Raw genomic sequence first — 13,921 nt, forward strand, 5'->3', positions numbered from 1 at the left:
GTATACATGACCCTATGGAGAACATTTCACATCCGAATAAAAACAATCTAATTTCTGTTTTAATATCTTATTATAAAATTATAACTGTAAAATAAAGCTTTTTACCCATTCATTGGCTTTTTAGCTATCAGTGTCAATCCCTCTGTAATCTCTGGCTAATCCTCTTTTACTAACTATAATTTTGCTTGAGCCCTTGCAACGGGACTGATATCACGTATAGATGCCTATTTATAAAACATGCTTCTACACACAGACACACATGCTTCTACATGCAGACACACATGCTTCTACACACATAGAAACAGAGCCTCATGGAAAAGTGTGTCGTCTTCTCAAGTCCTTATCTGACTAGTGAGTCAGATATGTAAGAAAGAAAAGTTTAAATGCTCCATAAGGGGACACTGGGAATAAGGTCAAAGGTTGAGGGTGCTTGAGGAAGAGGAGACATCCACTAAGAAGGAGAATCCTGGCCAGGTAAATGGCTCAGCTGGGTGGCTTAGGCAGTTGCTGCTAAGTCTGATGACCTAAGTTATGTCCCCAGAACCCCAGAACTTCAATCCAGGCTGAAGAAGAGACCTGACTTCTCTAGGGGGCCCTTGACTTGCACATGAGCACCATGCTTCGTGTACCCACAGCACAGACGTAAATGTCACACAGACATTAAGTAGCATCAAATGGAACTTGAGTGAAGAGGTGGCCTTAGAAAGAGGCAAGACGGTGAGATGGATGGCCAATGGGGATAGAGAACCAGAGAGGAAGTTCTGGGGAAGCGACTAATGCGCTTAGAAGCCAAGGAGAGCTAGCCTAATTACAGATATAAAATACTTGATGTGGCTGGCCACACCCTTGAGTCATCAAACACGAGTGCCTTGCCCGCCACGCCTTTCTGCCTTTCCTCCTTCCCTGTGGGTTCTCTCCACATCTACCCTCCAGCCTGCCCCACTGTTCACTTTGTTCCCACACAGCAGCCTTGCTAACTGTACACCGCACTCAGAAATGGAGAAATTGAAAACCTGCCTTGCTCCTGGGTTGATGTGGTGTGATAAGCCGGGAAGCCTCTGGCTGGGCACGCTTCTGCTTATGTGTTTGAGCAGAAAAGAATCTGTATAGAGAGGCAGCACACAGCCATTCCAGCAGCGGGGCAAGGCATGCTCTGCCTCCTGTCTCTGCTCCAGGCAAGCCTTTCCCTCATTTCTTCAGACATCTCAGAGCTTGCCAAAGTGGATTCCCACTGGCAGATTTCAGCACTGCACGTTGCTTCTCTCCACAACAGACAGGGAGATGAGACAGAGACAGAGAGAGCAGCGGGTTCACTATGCTGGGGAAGTTAGGCTCACACCGAGTTGGATTTCATTTCCACTGAGTTAGAAGCCCAGGCTCAGCGAGGATCGAATCAGTGTTCTTCAGTAGCACAAAGCGAACTAAGTATGCAGACTGCTTTCTGTTGTGCTCCGAAGACACAATGGTTTTTTTTTTCTATTGTGTTCGCGTGCTCTGCCCTCCCCCAGAAACACTGCGCTTCCTGGGTGCCTTTGTGCTCCCACAAACCTGTAAGGCTTCACAGCACCCTTCAAGAGGGTCATTACATGGTCCAAATCCTTTATGATTCAACCGCTGAAGATGGCAATCATACAGTGTCACCAAGTCTTATGACCTCAGGCAACACCATTTCAAGCTGGACTCTTGAATTGGGTGACTCCTGGGCTGACATCTACTCTGTGAGAAAGGAAGTACTCCTGGGAGGACACACTAGGTCTTTGTCCAGCTTTCTCCTGCTGCTGCCTGAACGTGCCAGGAGCTTCTAAGCAGTAAAGCTGGATGCTTGTCCTGGCGCCCTACAACTTTTTACTTTGCTCTCTGCTGTGTACAGCCTTGGAGAAGACCTCACCTTGTGGGTTCCAACTGCTCCTCCAATGCCTCTTCAACACACAAACAAATCTGCGAGGCACTGGAGCTTATGGGGCTTTCTGTGGTTTTGTTTGTGCATTTTAACATAAAGCGTGTTTCAAGTGTGTGTGTTCTGGTTAGGAGAGTACACTGTGCATTCTGCCTGCAAACCCCATGTTTCCTTCCAGTAAAATGGACACTTTCTGTATCAGTTACTTTTCTGTTGCTGCAATAAACACCATGGCCTGAAGTGATTCAAGGAAAGAAAAGGAATTTGGCTTACATTTCCAGAGGATTAAGATTCCCTAATGAGCAGGGTGCAGTGGTGTGTGCCTGTAAGCCTAGCACCTAGGGAGGCAGAGGCAGGAGGAGGGTCTCTGTGAGTTCAAGGCCAACCTGGTCTGCGAAGTAAGTCCAGGACAGCTAAAGCTGCACAGAGAAACCCTGTCTTGAAAAAGTCAAAATAACAAAACAAAACAAACAAAATCCCAAAAGGTTCTGTAATGGTGTGGTGGCAGGAATGGGAAAATACAGTACATTTTATCCACACAGGAAACAGAGAAATGGAGAGAAAGGGAAGAGAGCCAAGTCTACAAACCCTCAAAGCCTACCTCCTGTGACATGCTGCCCCCAGCAAAGCTTTACATCATAAAGAATCCATAATGTCCCCCAGTGTCACCAACTGAGGACCAAGTATCCAAAACCATAGTCTGCTGGGCACATTTGCCACTACCACACACCCTGATTTAACCATCTTAAAATGGGTAACTACCACCTTGCTAGACCTGGTGAGGTACACCTAAGCTTGGCAGGCTGAGACTGAGATAAACACAAGATCAAAGGCTTCTGGATCAAATTGTCATGACCTCATGCCAACCATGTCAAAGCTGAAGAAAGTAAGAGTAGAAATAGAAGTTAAAGGCTAGGGATGTAGCTCAGTAGAAGAGCACTTGCGTAGAGTGCAGGCAGGTGTGAAGGAAGACCCAGGTCCCACCCTATCACTGCGTACAAGACAAATAAAACACAAGGAGTGACCTTTGACCCTCACTTTACAACCTTTTCTGGAATTGGAGTGTTTGCATATCTAATTCCCCTCTTTCATGGCATGTTGCAATTTCTCAAGATGGCTATGAAGCTCCCCTCAGGTGTGTTCCAAGACAAGGTCACCTTGACACCTTTTTTATAAAGAGAAGCATCCACAGCTCCACTGAGGGCCCAGCTTGGCTTGTGATGCAGTGTTCCCCAGAGCTAAGACTTTGCCCCTTAGAATCAATGCTCTGCTCAAGACCCTTCATGTATTGAGGAAGTCCCCCAACACACAGGGCCTCATGAGTACTGACTTCCAAGACAACTGTTGTCCTAGACACAGACAGAATCCACTGCCAGCTACAGGACTGTAAAACACATCTTTAGATTCTGTGAGCCTCAACTATCCCTTGGTTTTGTCAGCTGAGATCACAAATGTGGGCGACTCAGGCTCCTCCCACCACACTTTCTATCACTGTAGCCAAATTTAAATGCATGAAGCAATGACAGGGGCTTGAGGAAAGAATTCATCATGGAGACTGTTTAAATGGAAGCATACAAGCAACATGGAAAATGCCCAGTCATGAGCCCATCTGCTTAGTGTAATTCCCCAGCAAAGAACGTCCCTGAGACGCTGAGCACCAGAGAAATTAGAGAGCAAAGCTCTGACAGCCCAGGATTTATCAACCAAAGCTGCCTTCTGCTGGTGAAAGGGGATGTGCTGTAGAGGGTGCATATCTGCAAGCCAGATAAGGATGTTAATTGTCAATATTTAATAATTTATACATTCCTGACTTTGTGGCTTGTTTTATGATTTCTTTAATTTGAGTTGGGATTGTGAGAGAACACAGTGAAGACAGGCTGGGATGCGGTCCTCACTCCCTTGGACAGCTTCCCAGAGGTTGGGGCTGAGATGGCTCAAGGACTTTTCCTGTGCAACAATTTTGAAACAGATGGCTAAATGTTTGGCATTCATTGTTTAAGCAATAAAATATAGATTTCTTTTTGAAAAGTGAAGGAAAGATAGGAAGAAAAAAAAAGACTTCCAGGTAATGACACTAGTTTCTGAGCAGCTCCCTGTGGCATTAGAGGCTCAGGGACAACAGGGAAGTTCAGATCTGTTGTTTTTTTCCTCTCCATCTCCCAAGCTGATCAGACACTGGAAGTAGGACAGAAGACAAGGGAGCTCTGTTCCTGTATTCCTCTGAAACAGGGCCTGTCTATCCCGGGGAACTAGGAATCTTCCCCTCTGGGAAGACAAAATATTGTTTAATTTGCTGCATGGTGGTTTCTGTAAATAAATCACATATTGGTGGAGGCAAAAGAAATGGCTAAGAAACTTTGCCTGGGAGGTTAGACACATTGTGTGGGACTTCAAAAAAGCTGGGCACACACTGCAATTCAGAAGATGCATGTAGCTGCAGAGCACAAAGGCAAGGGCTTTATTTACACATTCATATGGTGCTGTGTACAGCATGTATGTATGAATATAAACTTAATCTTTGTGTGTGTGTTTTGTTCCCTACTCTACAATGAAAAGCCAGAGAAACAATATTCCCACGAAGGCTTGCAGCAGCACACCCTGTCCCTCTGAGTGCTCTTTATTCATTCAGCAAACATCTGAGTGACAATGGAAGTGGTTCTTCTTATTAGGAGACCAAGGATAACAGGAACAATTCCTGCTCAAAGAGGAGGAAAACTAGGCTGGTCCTCATAACAACTTCAGTCTGTGCAAAACACCCATTGGTCTCAGGGCGCCCTTAACTCATCAACTCAACAGCGTTCACTAAGTACATGTTAAGTCCAGTCACAGTGTGGATTGTTGCAGCTACAAAAATAATAAGGTAATAAGACATAGTCACTTCCTTCCAAGAGGCTGTGATATAGAAGACAAAAATACAAACAAGTGATGAAGACGGTGTGGGGAGTGACTGCTTCAGGCTGGTGTGAGGGAGTAAGAGGAGAATGTTGGAACCCAGGCAACCTCCACAGGGCAACACCAAAGCTGGGTTTTGAGGGATAAATGAGAGTTTCCAAGGGATGGCATTGGTGAAATAGTTCATATGGAGGAAGCAGGATATGAAACAACACAAAGACACCATTTTACACATCACAGCTGTTTAAGGAACTTTACATGAATATATTGTCACTGACTCTATGTACGAACTGTGTGAGCATGGAAGAGGGTAGGGGAGGTGAAACAAAGAGGAGAAATGTGGAAGGCACATCCTCCTGTGGGCTGCAGGTAGCTGGGTGATTAAACGGTAGACAGTGCCGAGGATGGCAACCTGTGTGATCGCTCTCCTTTGCCTTTGCATGATGAGGAGCTGGGTCAAAGCCAACAAGGCAGCACCAGGGGCCAGCAGAATCAACCAAGAACGTAATTAAGCAAGTCTAGAAGGCAAAGGGGTCTGAAAGGCTTACTTTAAATAATCAATGTGTCAGTTCCATAATTCGTGCTGTCTTTAGATGTTTGCAAGGGAGCAGCTACCCTTGTTACGCACGCCCCTACCAGGCTTTAGTGGAAATAAATCTGAAGCATCGTTTGGCTCCATACAAAGCAGAGCTTCCTAGTTGAGTTATTAAAGCACGAGCTGTGTTGTGAGTAGGTACAAGGTCTGTGGCTGATGAGTCATACCAGGGGTGAGTCCCACGTGGTAGGACAGGCAAAGGCTGTGATGAGGGCTGATGGGAATGTAAGGTTGGCCTCTCCAAGGTCCCTTTAAGTCGAGTATTCTATTGTGAGAATCACAAGTGCAAACACGAGAGGGTCAGGTTGAACATCAATGACAGAGGGAAATGGAGTTAGGGTTGCAGCTAACTCCACAGACAGTAAATAGAAAGGTCACATTTGTTTAAAATAATGAAGCCATTCACAGGTCAAACCAACCCTCTTTGAGGGCCTGACTTACTCTCTGGGTTCTGGTAACATGATTCCTGATCCAGAAGTGCTTCTTGTATCAAGGGCCTGCTTTCTCCTTCATCCCGTGAGATGCTTGGACGGTCTCTGCACCTTGCCTCTGATCTGACTGGCACACCACCCATAGGAAAACTCAGAAGCCTGGGAGGACGGAATAGAAGCTACACGAACAGGAAGCACTGTTCTCCTTAGGGTCGTTACTGTTCAGAGAAGCTGTGCTGACTTACGCAGCTTCTGCTAGAGTGACAAGGCATGAGTTCTCTGTGGTTAAGGAGCCTGCCCTAGTCACCTTGCCAGCTTACTCTGTCCCCCTTTTATAGTAACAAATTACTGAAATATACAGAGCAGAATTATACTTTGCACCTGCCACCAGAAGTAAAATCTTCTTGTGAAACCATATGTCTTTAATTATAGGAAATATTAAGACCGTGTGGCCCCAAACTCATGCCCTCCTTTCCCAAAACACCCATTTCCATGGATGTAGTCTGCACGCTATATTTATGCTTAGTGTGCATATTTACATACTATGGCACTTCATATGTCCTGAAAGCCTACACTAATGGTGCCACATTCAGTGTATATATAAGGCATGTCCAATCTTTTACACAACATGGTAGTGACATCCACAAGATCAATGCTTGAGAAATGCTCAATCCATTCACTATGAAAAGGTTGCAAAGAATCTGATACCGTTGTATTTTTATGGCTTCGTGTTTGGCCACAGTCTTGGCCATCCGGGGGTTGGCCAACCTGTGGGGCAGGTTGGACATTTACCTGTGGAGCATGTCACCTGTGGGACAGGTTAGACAGTTTACCCGGGGAGCATGCCACCTGTAGGGCAGGTTGGACAGTTTACCCGTGGAGCATGTCACCTGTGGGGCAGGTTGGACAGTTTACCCGTGGAGCATGTCACCTGTGGGACAGGTTGGACAGTTTACCCGTGGAGCATGTCACCTGTGGAACAGGTTGGACAGTTTACCCGGGGAGCATGCCACCTGTAGGGCAGGTTGGACAGTTTACCCGTGGAGCATGTCACCTGTGGGGCAGGTTGGACAGTTTACCCGGGGAGCATGCCACCTGTAGGGCAGGTTGGACAGTTTACCCGGGGAGCATGTCACCTGTGGCACAGGTTGGACAGTTTACCCGTGGAGCATGTCACCTGTGGGACAGGTTGGACAGTTTACCCGTGGAGCATGTCACCTGTGGGACAGGTTGGACAGTTTACCCGTGGAGCATGTCACCTGTGGGACAGGTTGGACAGTTTACCCGTGGAGCATGTCACCTGTGGGACAGGTTGGACAGTTTACCCGTGGAGCATGTCACCTGTGGGACAGGTTGGACAGTTTACCCGGGGAGCCTGCCACCTGTGGGGCAGGTTGGACAGTTTACCCGGGGAGCATGCCACCTGTGGGGCAAGTTGGACAGTTTACCCGGGGAGCACGCCACCTGTGGGGCAGGTTGGACAGTTTACCCGGGGAGCACGCCACCTGTGGGGCAGGTTGGACAGTTTACCCGGGGAGCACGCCACCTGTGGGGCAAGTTGGACAGTTTACCCGGGGAGCATGCCACCTGTGGGGCAGGTTGGAAAGTTTACCCAGGGAGCATGCCACCTGTGGGGCAGGTTGGACAGTTTACCCGGGGAGCACGCCACCTGTGGGGCAGGTTGGACAGTTTACCCGGGGAACATGTCACCTGTGGGGCAGGTTGGACAGTTTACCCAGGGAGCATGTCACCTGTGGGGCAGGTTGGACAGTTTACCCAGGGAGCACGCCACCTGTGGGGCAGGTTGGACAGTTTACCAGGGGAGCACGCCACCTGTGGGGCAGGTTGGACAGTTTACCCGTGGAGCACGTCACCTGTGGGACAGGTTGGACAGTTTACCCGTGGAACACGCCACCTGTGGGGCAGGTTGGACAGTTTACCCGGGGAGCATGTCACCTGTGGGGCAGGTTGGACAGTTTACCAGGGGAGCACGTCACCTGTGGGGCAGGTTGGACAGTTTCCCCGGGGAGCACGCCACCTGTGGGGCAGGTTGGACAGTTTACCCGGGGAGCACGCCACCTGTGGGGCAGGTTGGACAGTTTACCCAGGGAGCATGTCACCTGTGGGGCAGGTTGGACAGTTTACCCGGGGAGCACGTCACCTGTGGGACAGGTTGGACAGTTTACCCGTGGAACATGCCACCTGTGGGGCAGGTTGGACAGTTTACCCGGGGAGCATGTCACCTGTGGGGCAGGTTGGACAGTTTACCAGGGGAGCATGTCACCTGTGGGGCAGGTTGGACAGTTTACCTGGGGAGCATGCCACCTGTGGGACAGGTTGGACAGTTTACCGGGGGAGCATGTCACCTGTGGGGCAGGTTGGACAGTTTACCGGGGGAGCATGTCACCTGTGGGGCAGGTTGGACAGTTTACCTGTGGAACATGCCACCTGTGGGGCAGGTTGGACAGTTTACCTGTGGAACATGCCACCTGTGGGGCAGGTTGGACAGTTTACCTGTGGAACATGCCACCTGTGGGGCAGGTTGGACAGTTTACCTGGGGAGCATGCCACCTGTGGGACAGGTTGGACAGTTTACCCGGGGAGCATGCCACCTGTGGGGCAGGTTGGACAGTTTACCCAGGGAGCATGCCACTTGTGGGGCAGGTTAGATAGACTTGATTCTATTCAGCTGTCCAACCTTCAAGAAACATCCAAGTTGCAAAATATTCAGTTTATTAGCTTTAATTAAAGGAGTGTTACGACATCAATATTTTATTATTTATTTTCACATTCCCTTAACTCTCCCCAAATCTCTGCTTACGTATTTTGACATTCGTGGGTGCCCTCACACGTGTCACTGTTTTCTTGGAAATGAAGTTGGCTGCTCAGTAGTCAACACCGCACTGTGTGGATTTCCTTGCTCTTGTCAACTCATTCTTTAAAATCTGGGTACCAATTTATACTTCCTGTTGCAAGGCTTGTAATTCCTATTTTGCACGAAGCATTGGTAAAACCTTGGCATATCAATGCATTCTGAAACTTTCGTCCATCCAATAGGTGAAAAATCTGAGGCCTAAACCCTGATCGGTGAGGCTGCATGTGTTTCCATCTGCATTTACAAGTCTGGCTTGCTTTACTTTACCCTGTTCAAATCTTTTGTCTTTCATTGGAATATATGTGCGCACACACACGCGTGCACACACACACACACTCCACTCTGGATCTGGGTGACAAGAGTTCCAAATATAAACTTATCACTTATACATTGTGGGGACTTGGGTGTGACATGACCCTTCAAGAGGAAAATGGAGATTAAACTGGTAGCCTGTGGCTTTATTATCATGGTTTGGGGAGTAAATTCAGACTAACCTACCTAACCAACTAGTTCAGATAGCGGTGTACAGTAAATGATTAATGTAGCCACCAACACCTGGCATGCAGGGAAATGCTCCATATACAGTTTGGATAGATTTCTTGTCTACAAAGCATGGTACAAAATCTCTTTCCCCCTTAGCGTAAATTTATTGTTTTTATTTTTATGTTTTTTTATTCTATATAATTAAACAATTTCGTAGTGCAATCATAAAATTGTCACCCTACGTTGTATTTCTAAACTGTTTTGACTGGATCTAAGCCTTTAATTTACCTAGAATTTATTTTCTTAGAGAGGAATCTCTAATTATCTTTGTTTCCATACAGATGACTAATATTTCAAAAGGCTCTGATATGTGAGGCCACCTCTCTCATAAATCCAGGTCCCAACGACCCTGGCTTCTATTTCTAAGCCCTCAAGTCTATCTAATTAACATATTTTAACCCTGAAAAATACCACTTCTAATTATTGCTGCCTTGAAATAATTTGTTCATCTAATTAAAATAATATCCAGAAAAGCAACTTTTCCAAATCCTATCATACCTAGTCTTGAATATTATTTATTCATAGTCTAGAATTTTGAAATTTTTTATTAAATTACATGAACAATATTTATTAAGTATTTTTATTAGAATTACATTGAATTTGTTGATCAATTTTTAAGGTAAATTTATAAAATATGCTCACAATGTTGAGCTTTCTTAGTATTCATAAATTAGTTTATACATGAATACTTGTATGATTTTGTTGCATAAAAGCACTAAGTAATATTTTTGGTCATTTCTCCAAGGCATCATGGAAGTTTAAATGTAATAGCCAGTGGGTATTTTAAAATGTGTTTTAAAACATTTGTTTACTTTTACTTATTTACTCACTCACTCACTTACCTAATGTGTATCTGTGTGTGCCTTACTGTATCTCTGTGCACCACAGCGTACATGCCTGTGGAGGCCAGAAAAGGGTGTCAGATCCTCTGAAACTGGAGTTACTGACAGCTGCGAGCTGCCCTGTGGGTGCTGGGAACTGAACCCAGATCCTCTGGAAGAACAGCCAGTGCTCTTAAAACTAAGCCATCTCTCTAGCCCCATAAAAGTTTTTTTTAACCTAATACTTTCTATTATCCAATTACCATTAAGTCAAAATCTAATCATTTCTGTGTATTTATCTCCTTTGAAACAAACTTCTTAAACTTTTAATTCTAAATACTTTGTGATTTTTTTTTGCATTTTGCATGAAACACTGATGCCATCCTTAATTCACAATTGTCTCTTTCAATAATTTTAATGCCTATTTTAATCATATTTTTATTCACCAAAATACCCTATAATTGCTATAGAGGAGGGGCCTTTGATCTACAGTGTCTTGTCCTGAGTTTAATTTGCATCCGTGAAATCTTGCCACAAATTATGTGATTGTTTGAAGTCTAGGGTGAAATTCTTTATAAGGTTAAAGATAGTTCTATTAATAATGTAGTGTTTCTCCCTTAGTTTGTGGATAAATTTTTGTTGTTACTATTGTTTTGTAAAGTAAGCTTTTACAATATCAATGAAACTAGTCTGGAACTCACAGAAATCCTCCTGCTTCGGGCTGCAAAGTTCTAGGATTAGCAATGTGAACCACCATGCCCAGTTTCATGTGGGTTTTTTTTTCATATTTTTCATTGAAAATACATTCTTTTCTCATGCAATATATCCTGATTATAGTTATATGGATTTTAAAAAATATTTTTATATCAATTGACCTGCAGTTTTCTTTCTTCTGTTAGTGTGCAGGTTTTTGAATGTTGAGTTATCTTTGTATCCTGGAAACAGACAATTTCATCACAACAAACTCCAAGTGCAGCCCTGGGCTTGCTAATGGTGTGCTTTATTCATCTGAATGACAGTGAGATTTGAAAGACAACTTCATTTCTTGTACTCTGTCTAATTTTGATAGCCTGTGATAGGCAGCTGCTCTCTTTTATCTATTCATTTAAATAAATTTTATCAGACTGGGATTTTGAACTTGTAATTTTTAGTAAAAACTGCTCCAGAATCTTGTGTTGTCATGATGCCTCCTACATGGAAAACTGTTTTAATCACCAATTGAGTATTTTATAGATTTATATGTTTGGAAAAACCCAGTTACACTAATTTTATTGTGCTGGGGTTAGGCAACACATATTGCACATCAGAAAGGGTTTGAGACCTTTTGTAAAGGGATATGTGACCAACTTTATGGTGGTACAAACAGTCAGAGGTGTTCCCTGAACCTCGGGTATGTAGCTAATGTGACACAAAGTGTGTCGTGCTCTCATAGTCAGCCTAGTGAGACACAGCTAGCCTGCTTACACCAGCCTCACAATTGATGTCTACAAGGTTAAAAGACTTTGGCTCATATAGTTTCAGCTTTTGGTGTTAATAAGCACTGCACTTACAGATTTGGAAACAGAAGCATACACATAATTTCCACCATAGCTATGGTTTCGGCCGCGTCTTCAGTACAGACAGCTTACTGCAGCTTCAGCTCTGGGAAGGAGACTTTGAGCCAGGCAAGAGCAGGTGAGAGATAAGACTTGAGTGACCTCATCATGTAATAGTGAGTCCCCCTGCGCCAAAAACATTCTTTCCTGGGGAGAAAAGGGAGGCTTAAGCCCTCAGGAAGCTCTGGAAACATAAGATTCATACTAGTCTCTTAGAGGTCATCAAAACAGTAAGCAGGCGCTGAGGGAGAGGAGACTTTTGGGGAGACTCAGATGACACGGTTTTGTGCGTGGGCATTCATGCTGGGACGAGCTTTCGATGATACCGTTGCGCTATGCTGCCCAAGCTTGCATAATCCATCAGTTCATGCTCCTGCAAGGAAACACCAGTAAACTCATCAGTTCGACAAGCTAGAAATGAGCGGAATAATTTCTTTGTTGTATCGCAGGTTTGAATAGATGTCTGTTCCCATCTCCGTGGAAAAGGCCAAACATCCTACAAGGGATACAAGAGCTGGTCCTTCATTACTGCTCCCAGCTGAGGTGAGGATGACAAGGCACTGCATGCCTTTGCCAGTTACTCATCCGATGCGAGCTGACCTGGAGAAAGTGTGGCTTAGGGCCAAGCAGGATTGGGAGGCCAATACAACCCTGCAGGAGTTTCTGGATGAGAGTACCTTCTGACTAGAGCCCTGAAAAGCTGGCGCCCAACTCCATCCTCAGTGAAGGAGTGTCCGGCAGGAGCTCCAAGTGTCCTCCACAGAAACATCTGAAGCTGTGTGGAGCCACCTCAGCCCACCAGCAGGACACGGATCACGAGTGGCTTTTGTAGCCACCACTACTACCACGTTGCTGTTCTAAAGTGCAGAATGGTCATCAGTAGGCATAGATGGACCCCGTTAAAATGTGGACCCCTTAAATCTGTCGTCTCTTCTTGTTGTGTGGTGTATAGTCCTGGGATGCAATACTCTGCAGAGCTCCACCGGGCACATTGCTTTTCCATGCTGGGAATTGATGCTTCAGGAATCGGATCTTCGTTTGAGAAACATACAATTCTCTTAAGGCTTCCACCAGGAGACATTTTAGGATCACTTTAGAAGCATTTATTAAAATTTAGGCTGGGATTTTGTTGAATCTATAGATTGAATTGGGGGGAATTGATCTCTCAGAAATATTGAGTCTTCAGCTCTCTTAGGAGTCTCTAACTGTCTGGGGCACACGCTTCTTAATGGAGGCGCCAACCAGCATCTGCTTCCTGTTCATCTGGTTCTGTGAACACACAACATCATCAATATAGTGAACAAATGAGGTATTCTGCACAGACTTCCAGATGGTGTCTGTCTCTTCATACTATATTTTAACAAAGGGCAGAGGAGTTAACACAGCCCCGGAGCAAACTCATAATGTATCTTGTTGTCTGCTCTAAATAAATGGAAACCTATACATTTCCTCTATTTCTAAAGATGAAAAAATATATTTTCTAGATCAGTGGTTATGTACCATTTATCTGGTGCCATGTGCTGTGGTTTGAATGTAAAATGCCCCCCACGGGCTCATGTGCTTAAACACTTTGCTCTCCAGCTGGTGGCCCATGCTTTAGGGAGTTATGGGTCCTTTAGGATATGAAGCCATGATGGAGGGATTAGATCAGACCCTGAAGTTTTACAGACAAGACCCACTACTTGTCTGCTCTCTGGTCCCTGACTATGGACACCATGTGACCAGTTACTTCGCCCTCCTGTGGCCATGCCTGCCCTACTGTAATGGACTATACCCCTCCTCAAACTATGAACTAAAATATTTAGTTTTTGTTGCCTCTTGTCGGGGATTTATTCACAACAGTGAGAAAGCTCACTAATATACCAAGTTAATCTCTAGCAATGGTGTCTGCCTTGGTCTGTGGCCAGGCTGTGTTTGCAGCTGTCCACTCTAGTGATCCTGTGTGGGTTTTGTAGGACTCATACTGGCTGGTTAACGGGGACTGATGAGGTCGGGTATTCCTATGCCCTTTAACAGACGTTAGTAAGGCACTCACTCCGACCACTCAGATTTAGCAAGGATTTGTTTTTATTGATGTGGATGATAGTGGCTTTACAGGTTTCCACCTGTCCTGTCCCACTGAGTCCCGGATGCTACAGGTTAAAGATCCAGGATGAAGGCTGTGATGACTGCTAGGCATGTCTGCTATGATGAACGATGGACTGGGTGGGTTTGTGGACATGGTGGTCCCCCTATGAGCTGGCCTTGACAGTCCCAGGTCTCAATCATGGCA

The 13,921-nt window shown here is 45.4% G+C and overlaps 1 long non-coding RNA gene across 1 annotated transcript in view; it reads right to left on the reverse strand.

Annotated features, from left to right (window-relative positions):
- Positions 1–8,590: 8,590 nt before the first annotated feature.
- Positions 8,591–13,921, reverse strand: part of LOC311591677 — a 47,238-nt gene continuing 41,907 nt past the window's right edge. Inside the window, exon 5 of the long non-coding RNA XR_014777162.1 lies at positions 8,591–12,918. This is a non-coding gene — a long non-coding RNA (uncharacterized lncRNA). The remainder of the gene's footprint in view (positions 12,919–13,921) is intronic.

The sequence above is a fragment of the Acomys minous genome (assembly GCF_964271855.1).
Source record: "Acomys minous genome assembly, chromosome: 1".
Classification (NCBI taxonomy): domain Eukaryota; kingdom Metazoa; phylum Chordata; class Mammalia; order Rodentia; family Muridae; genus Acomys; species Acomys minous.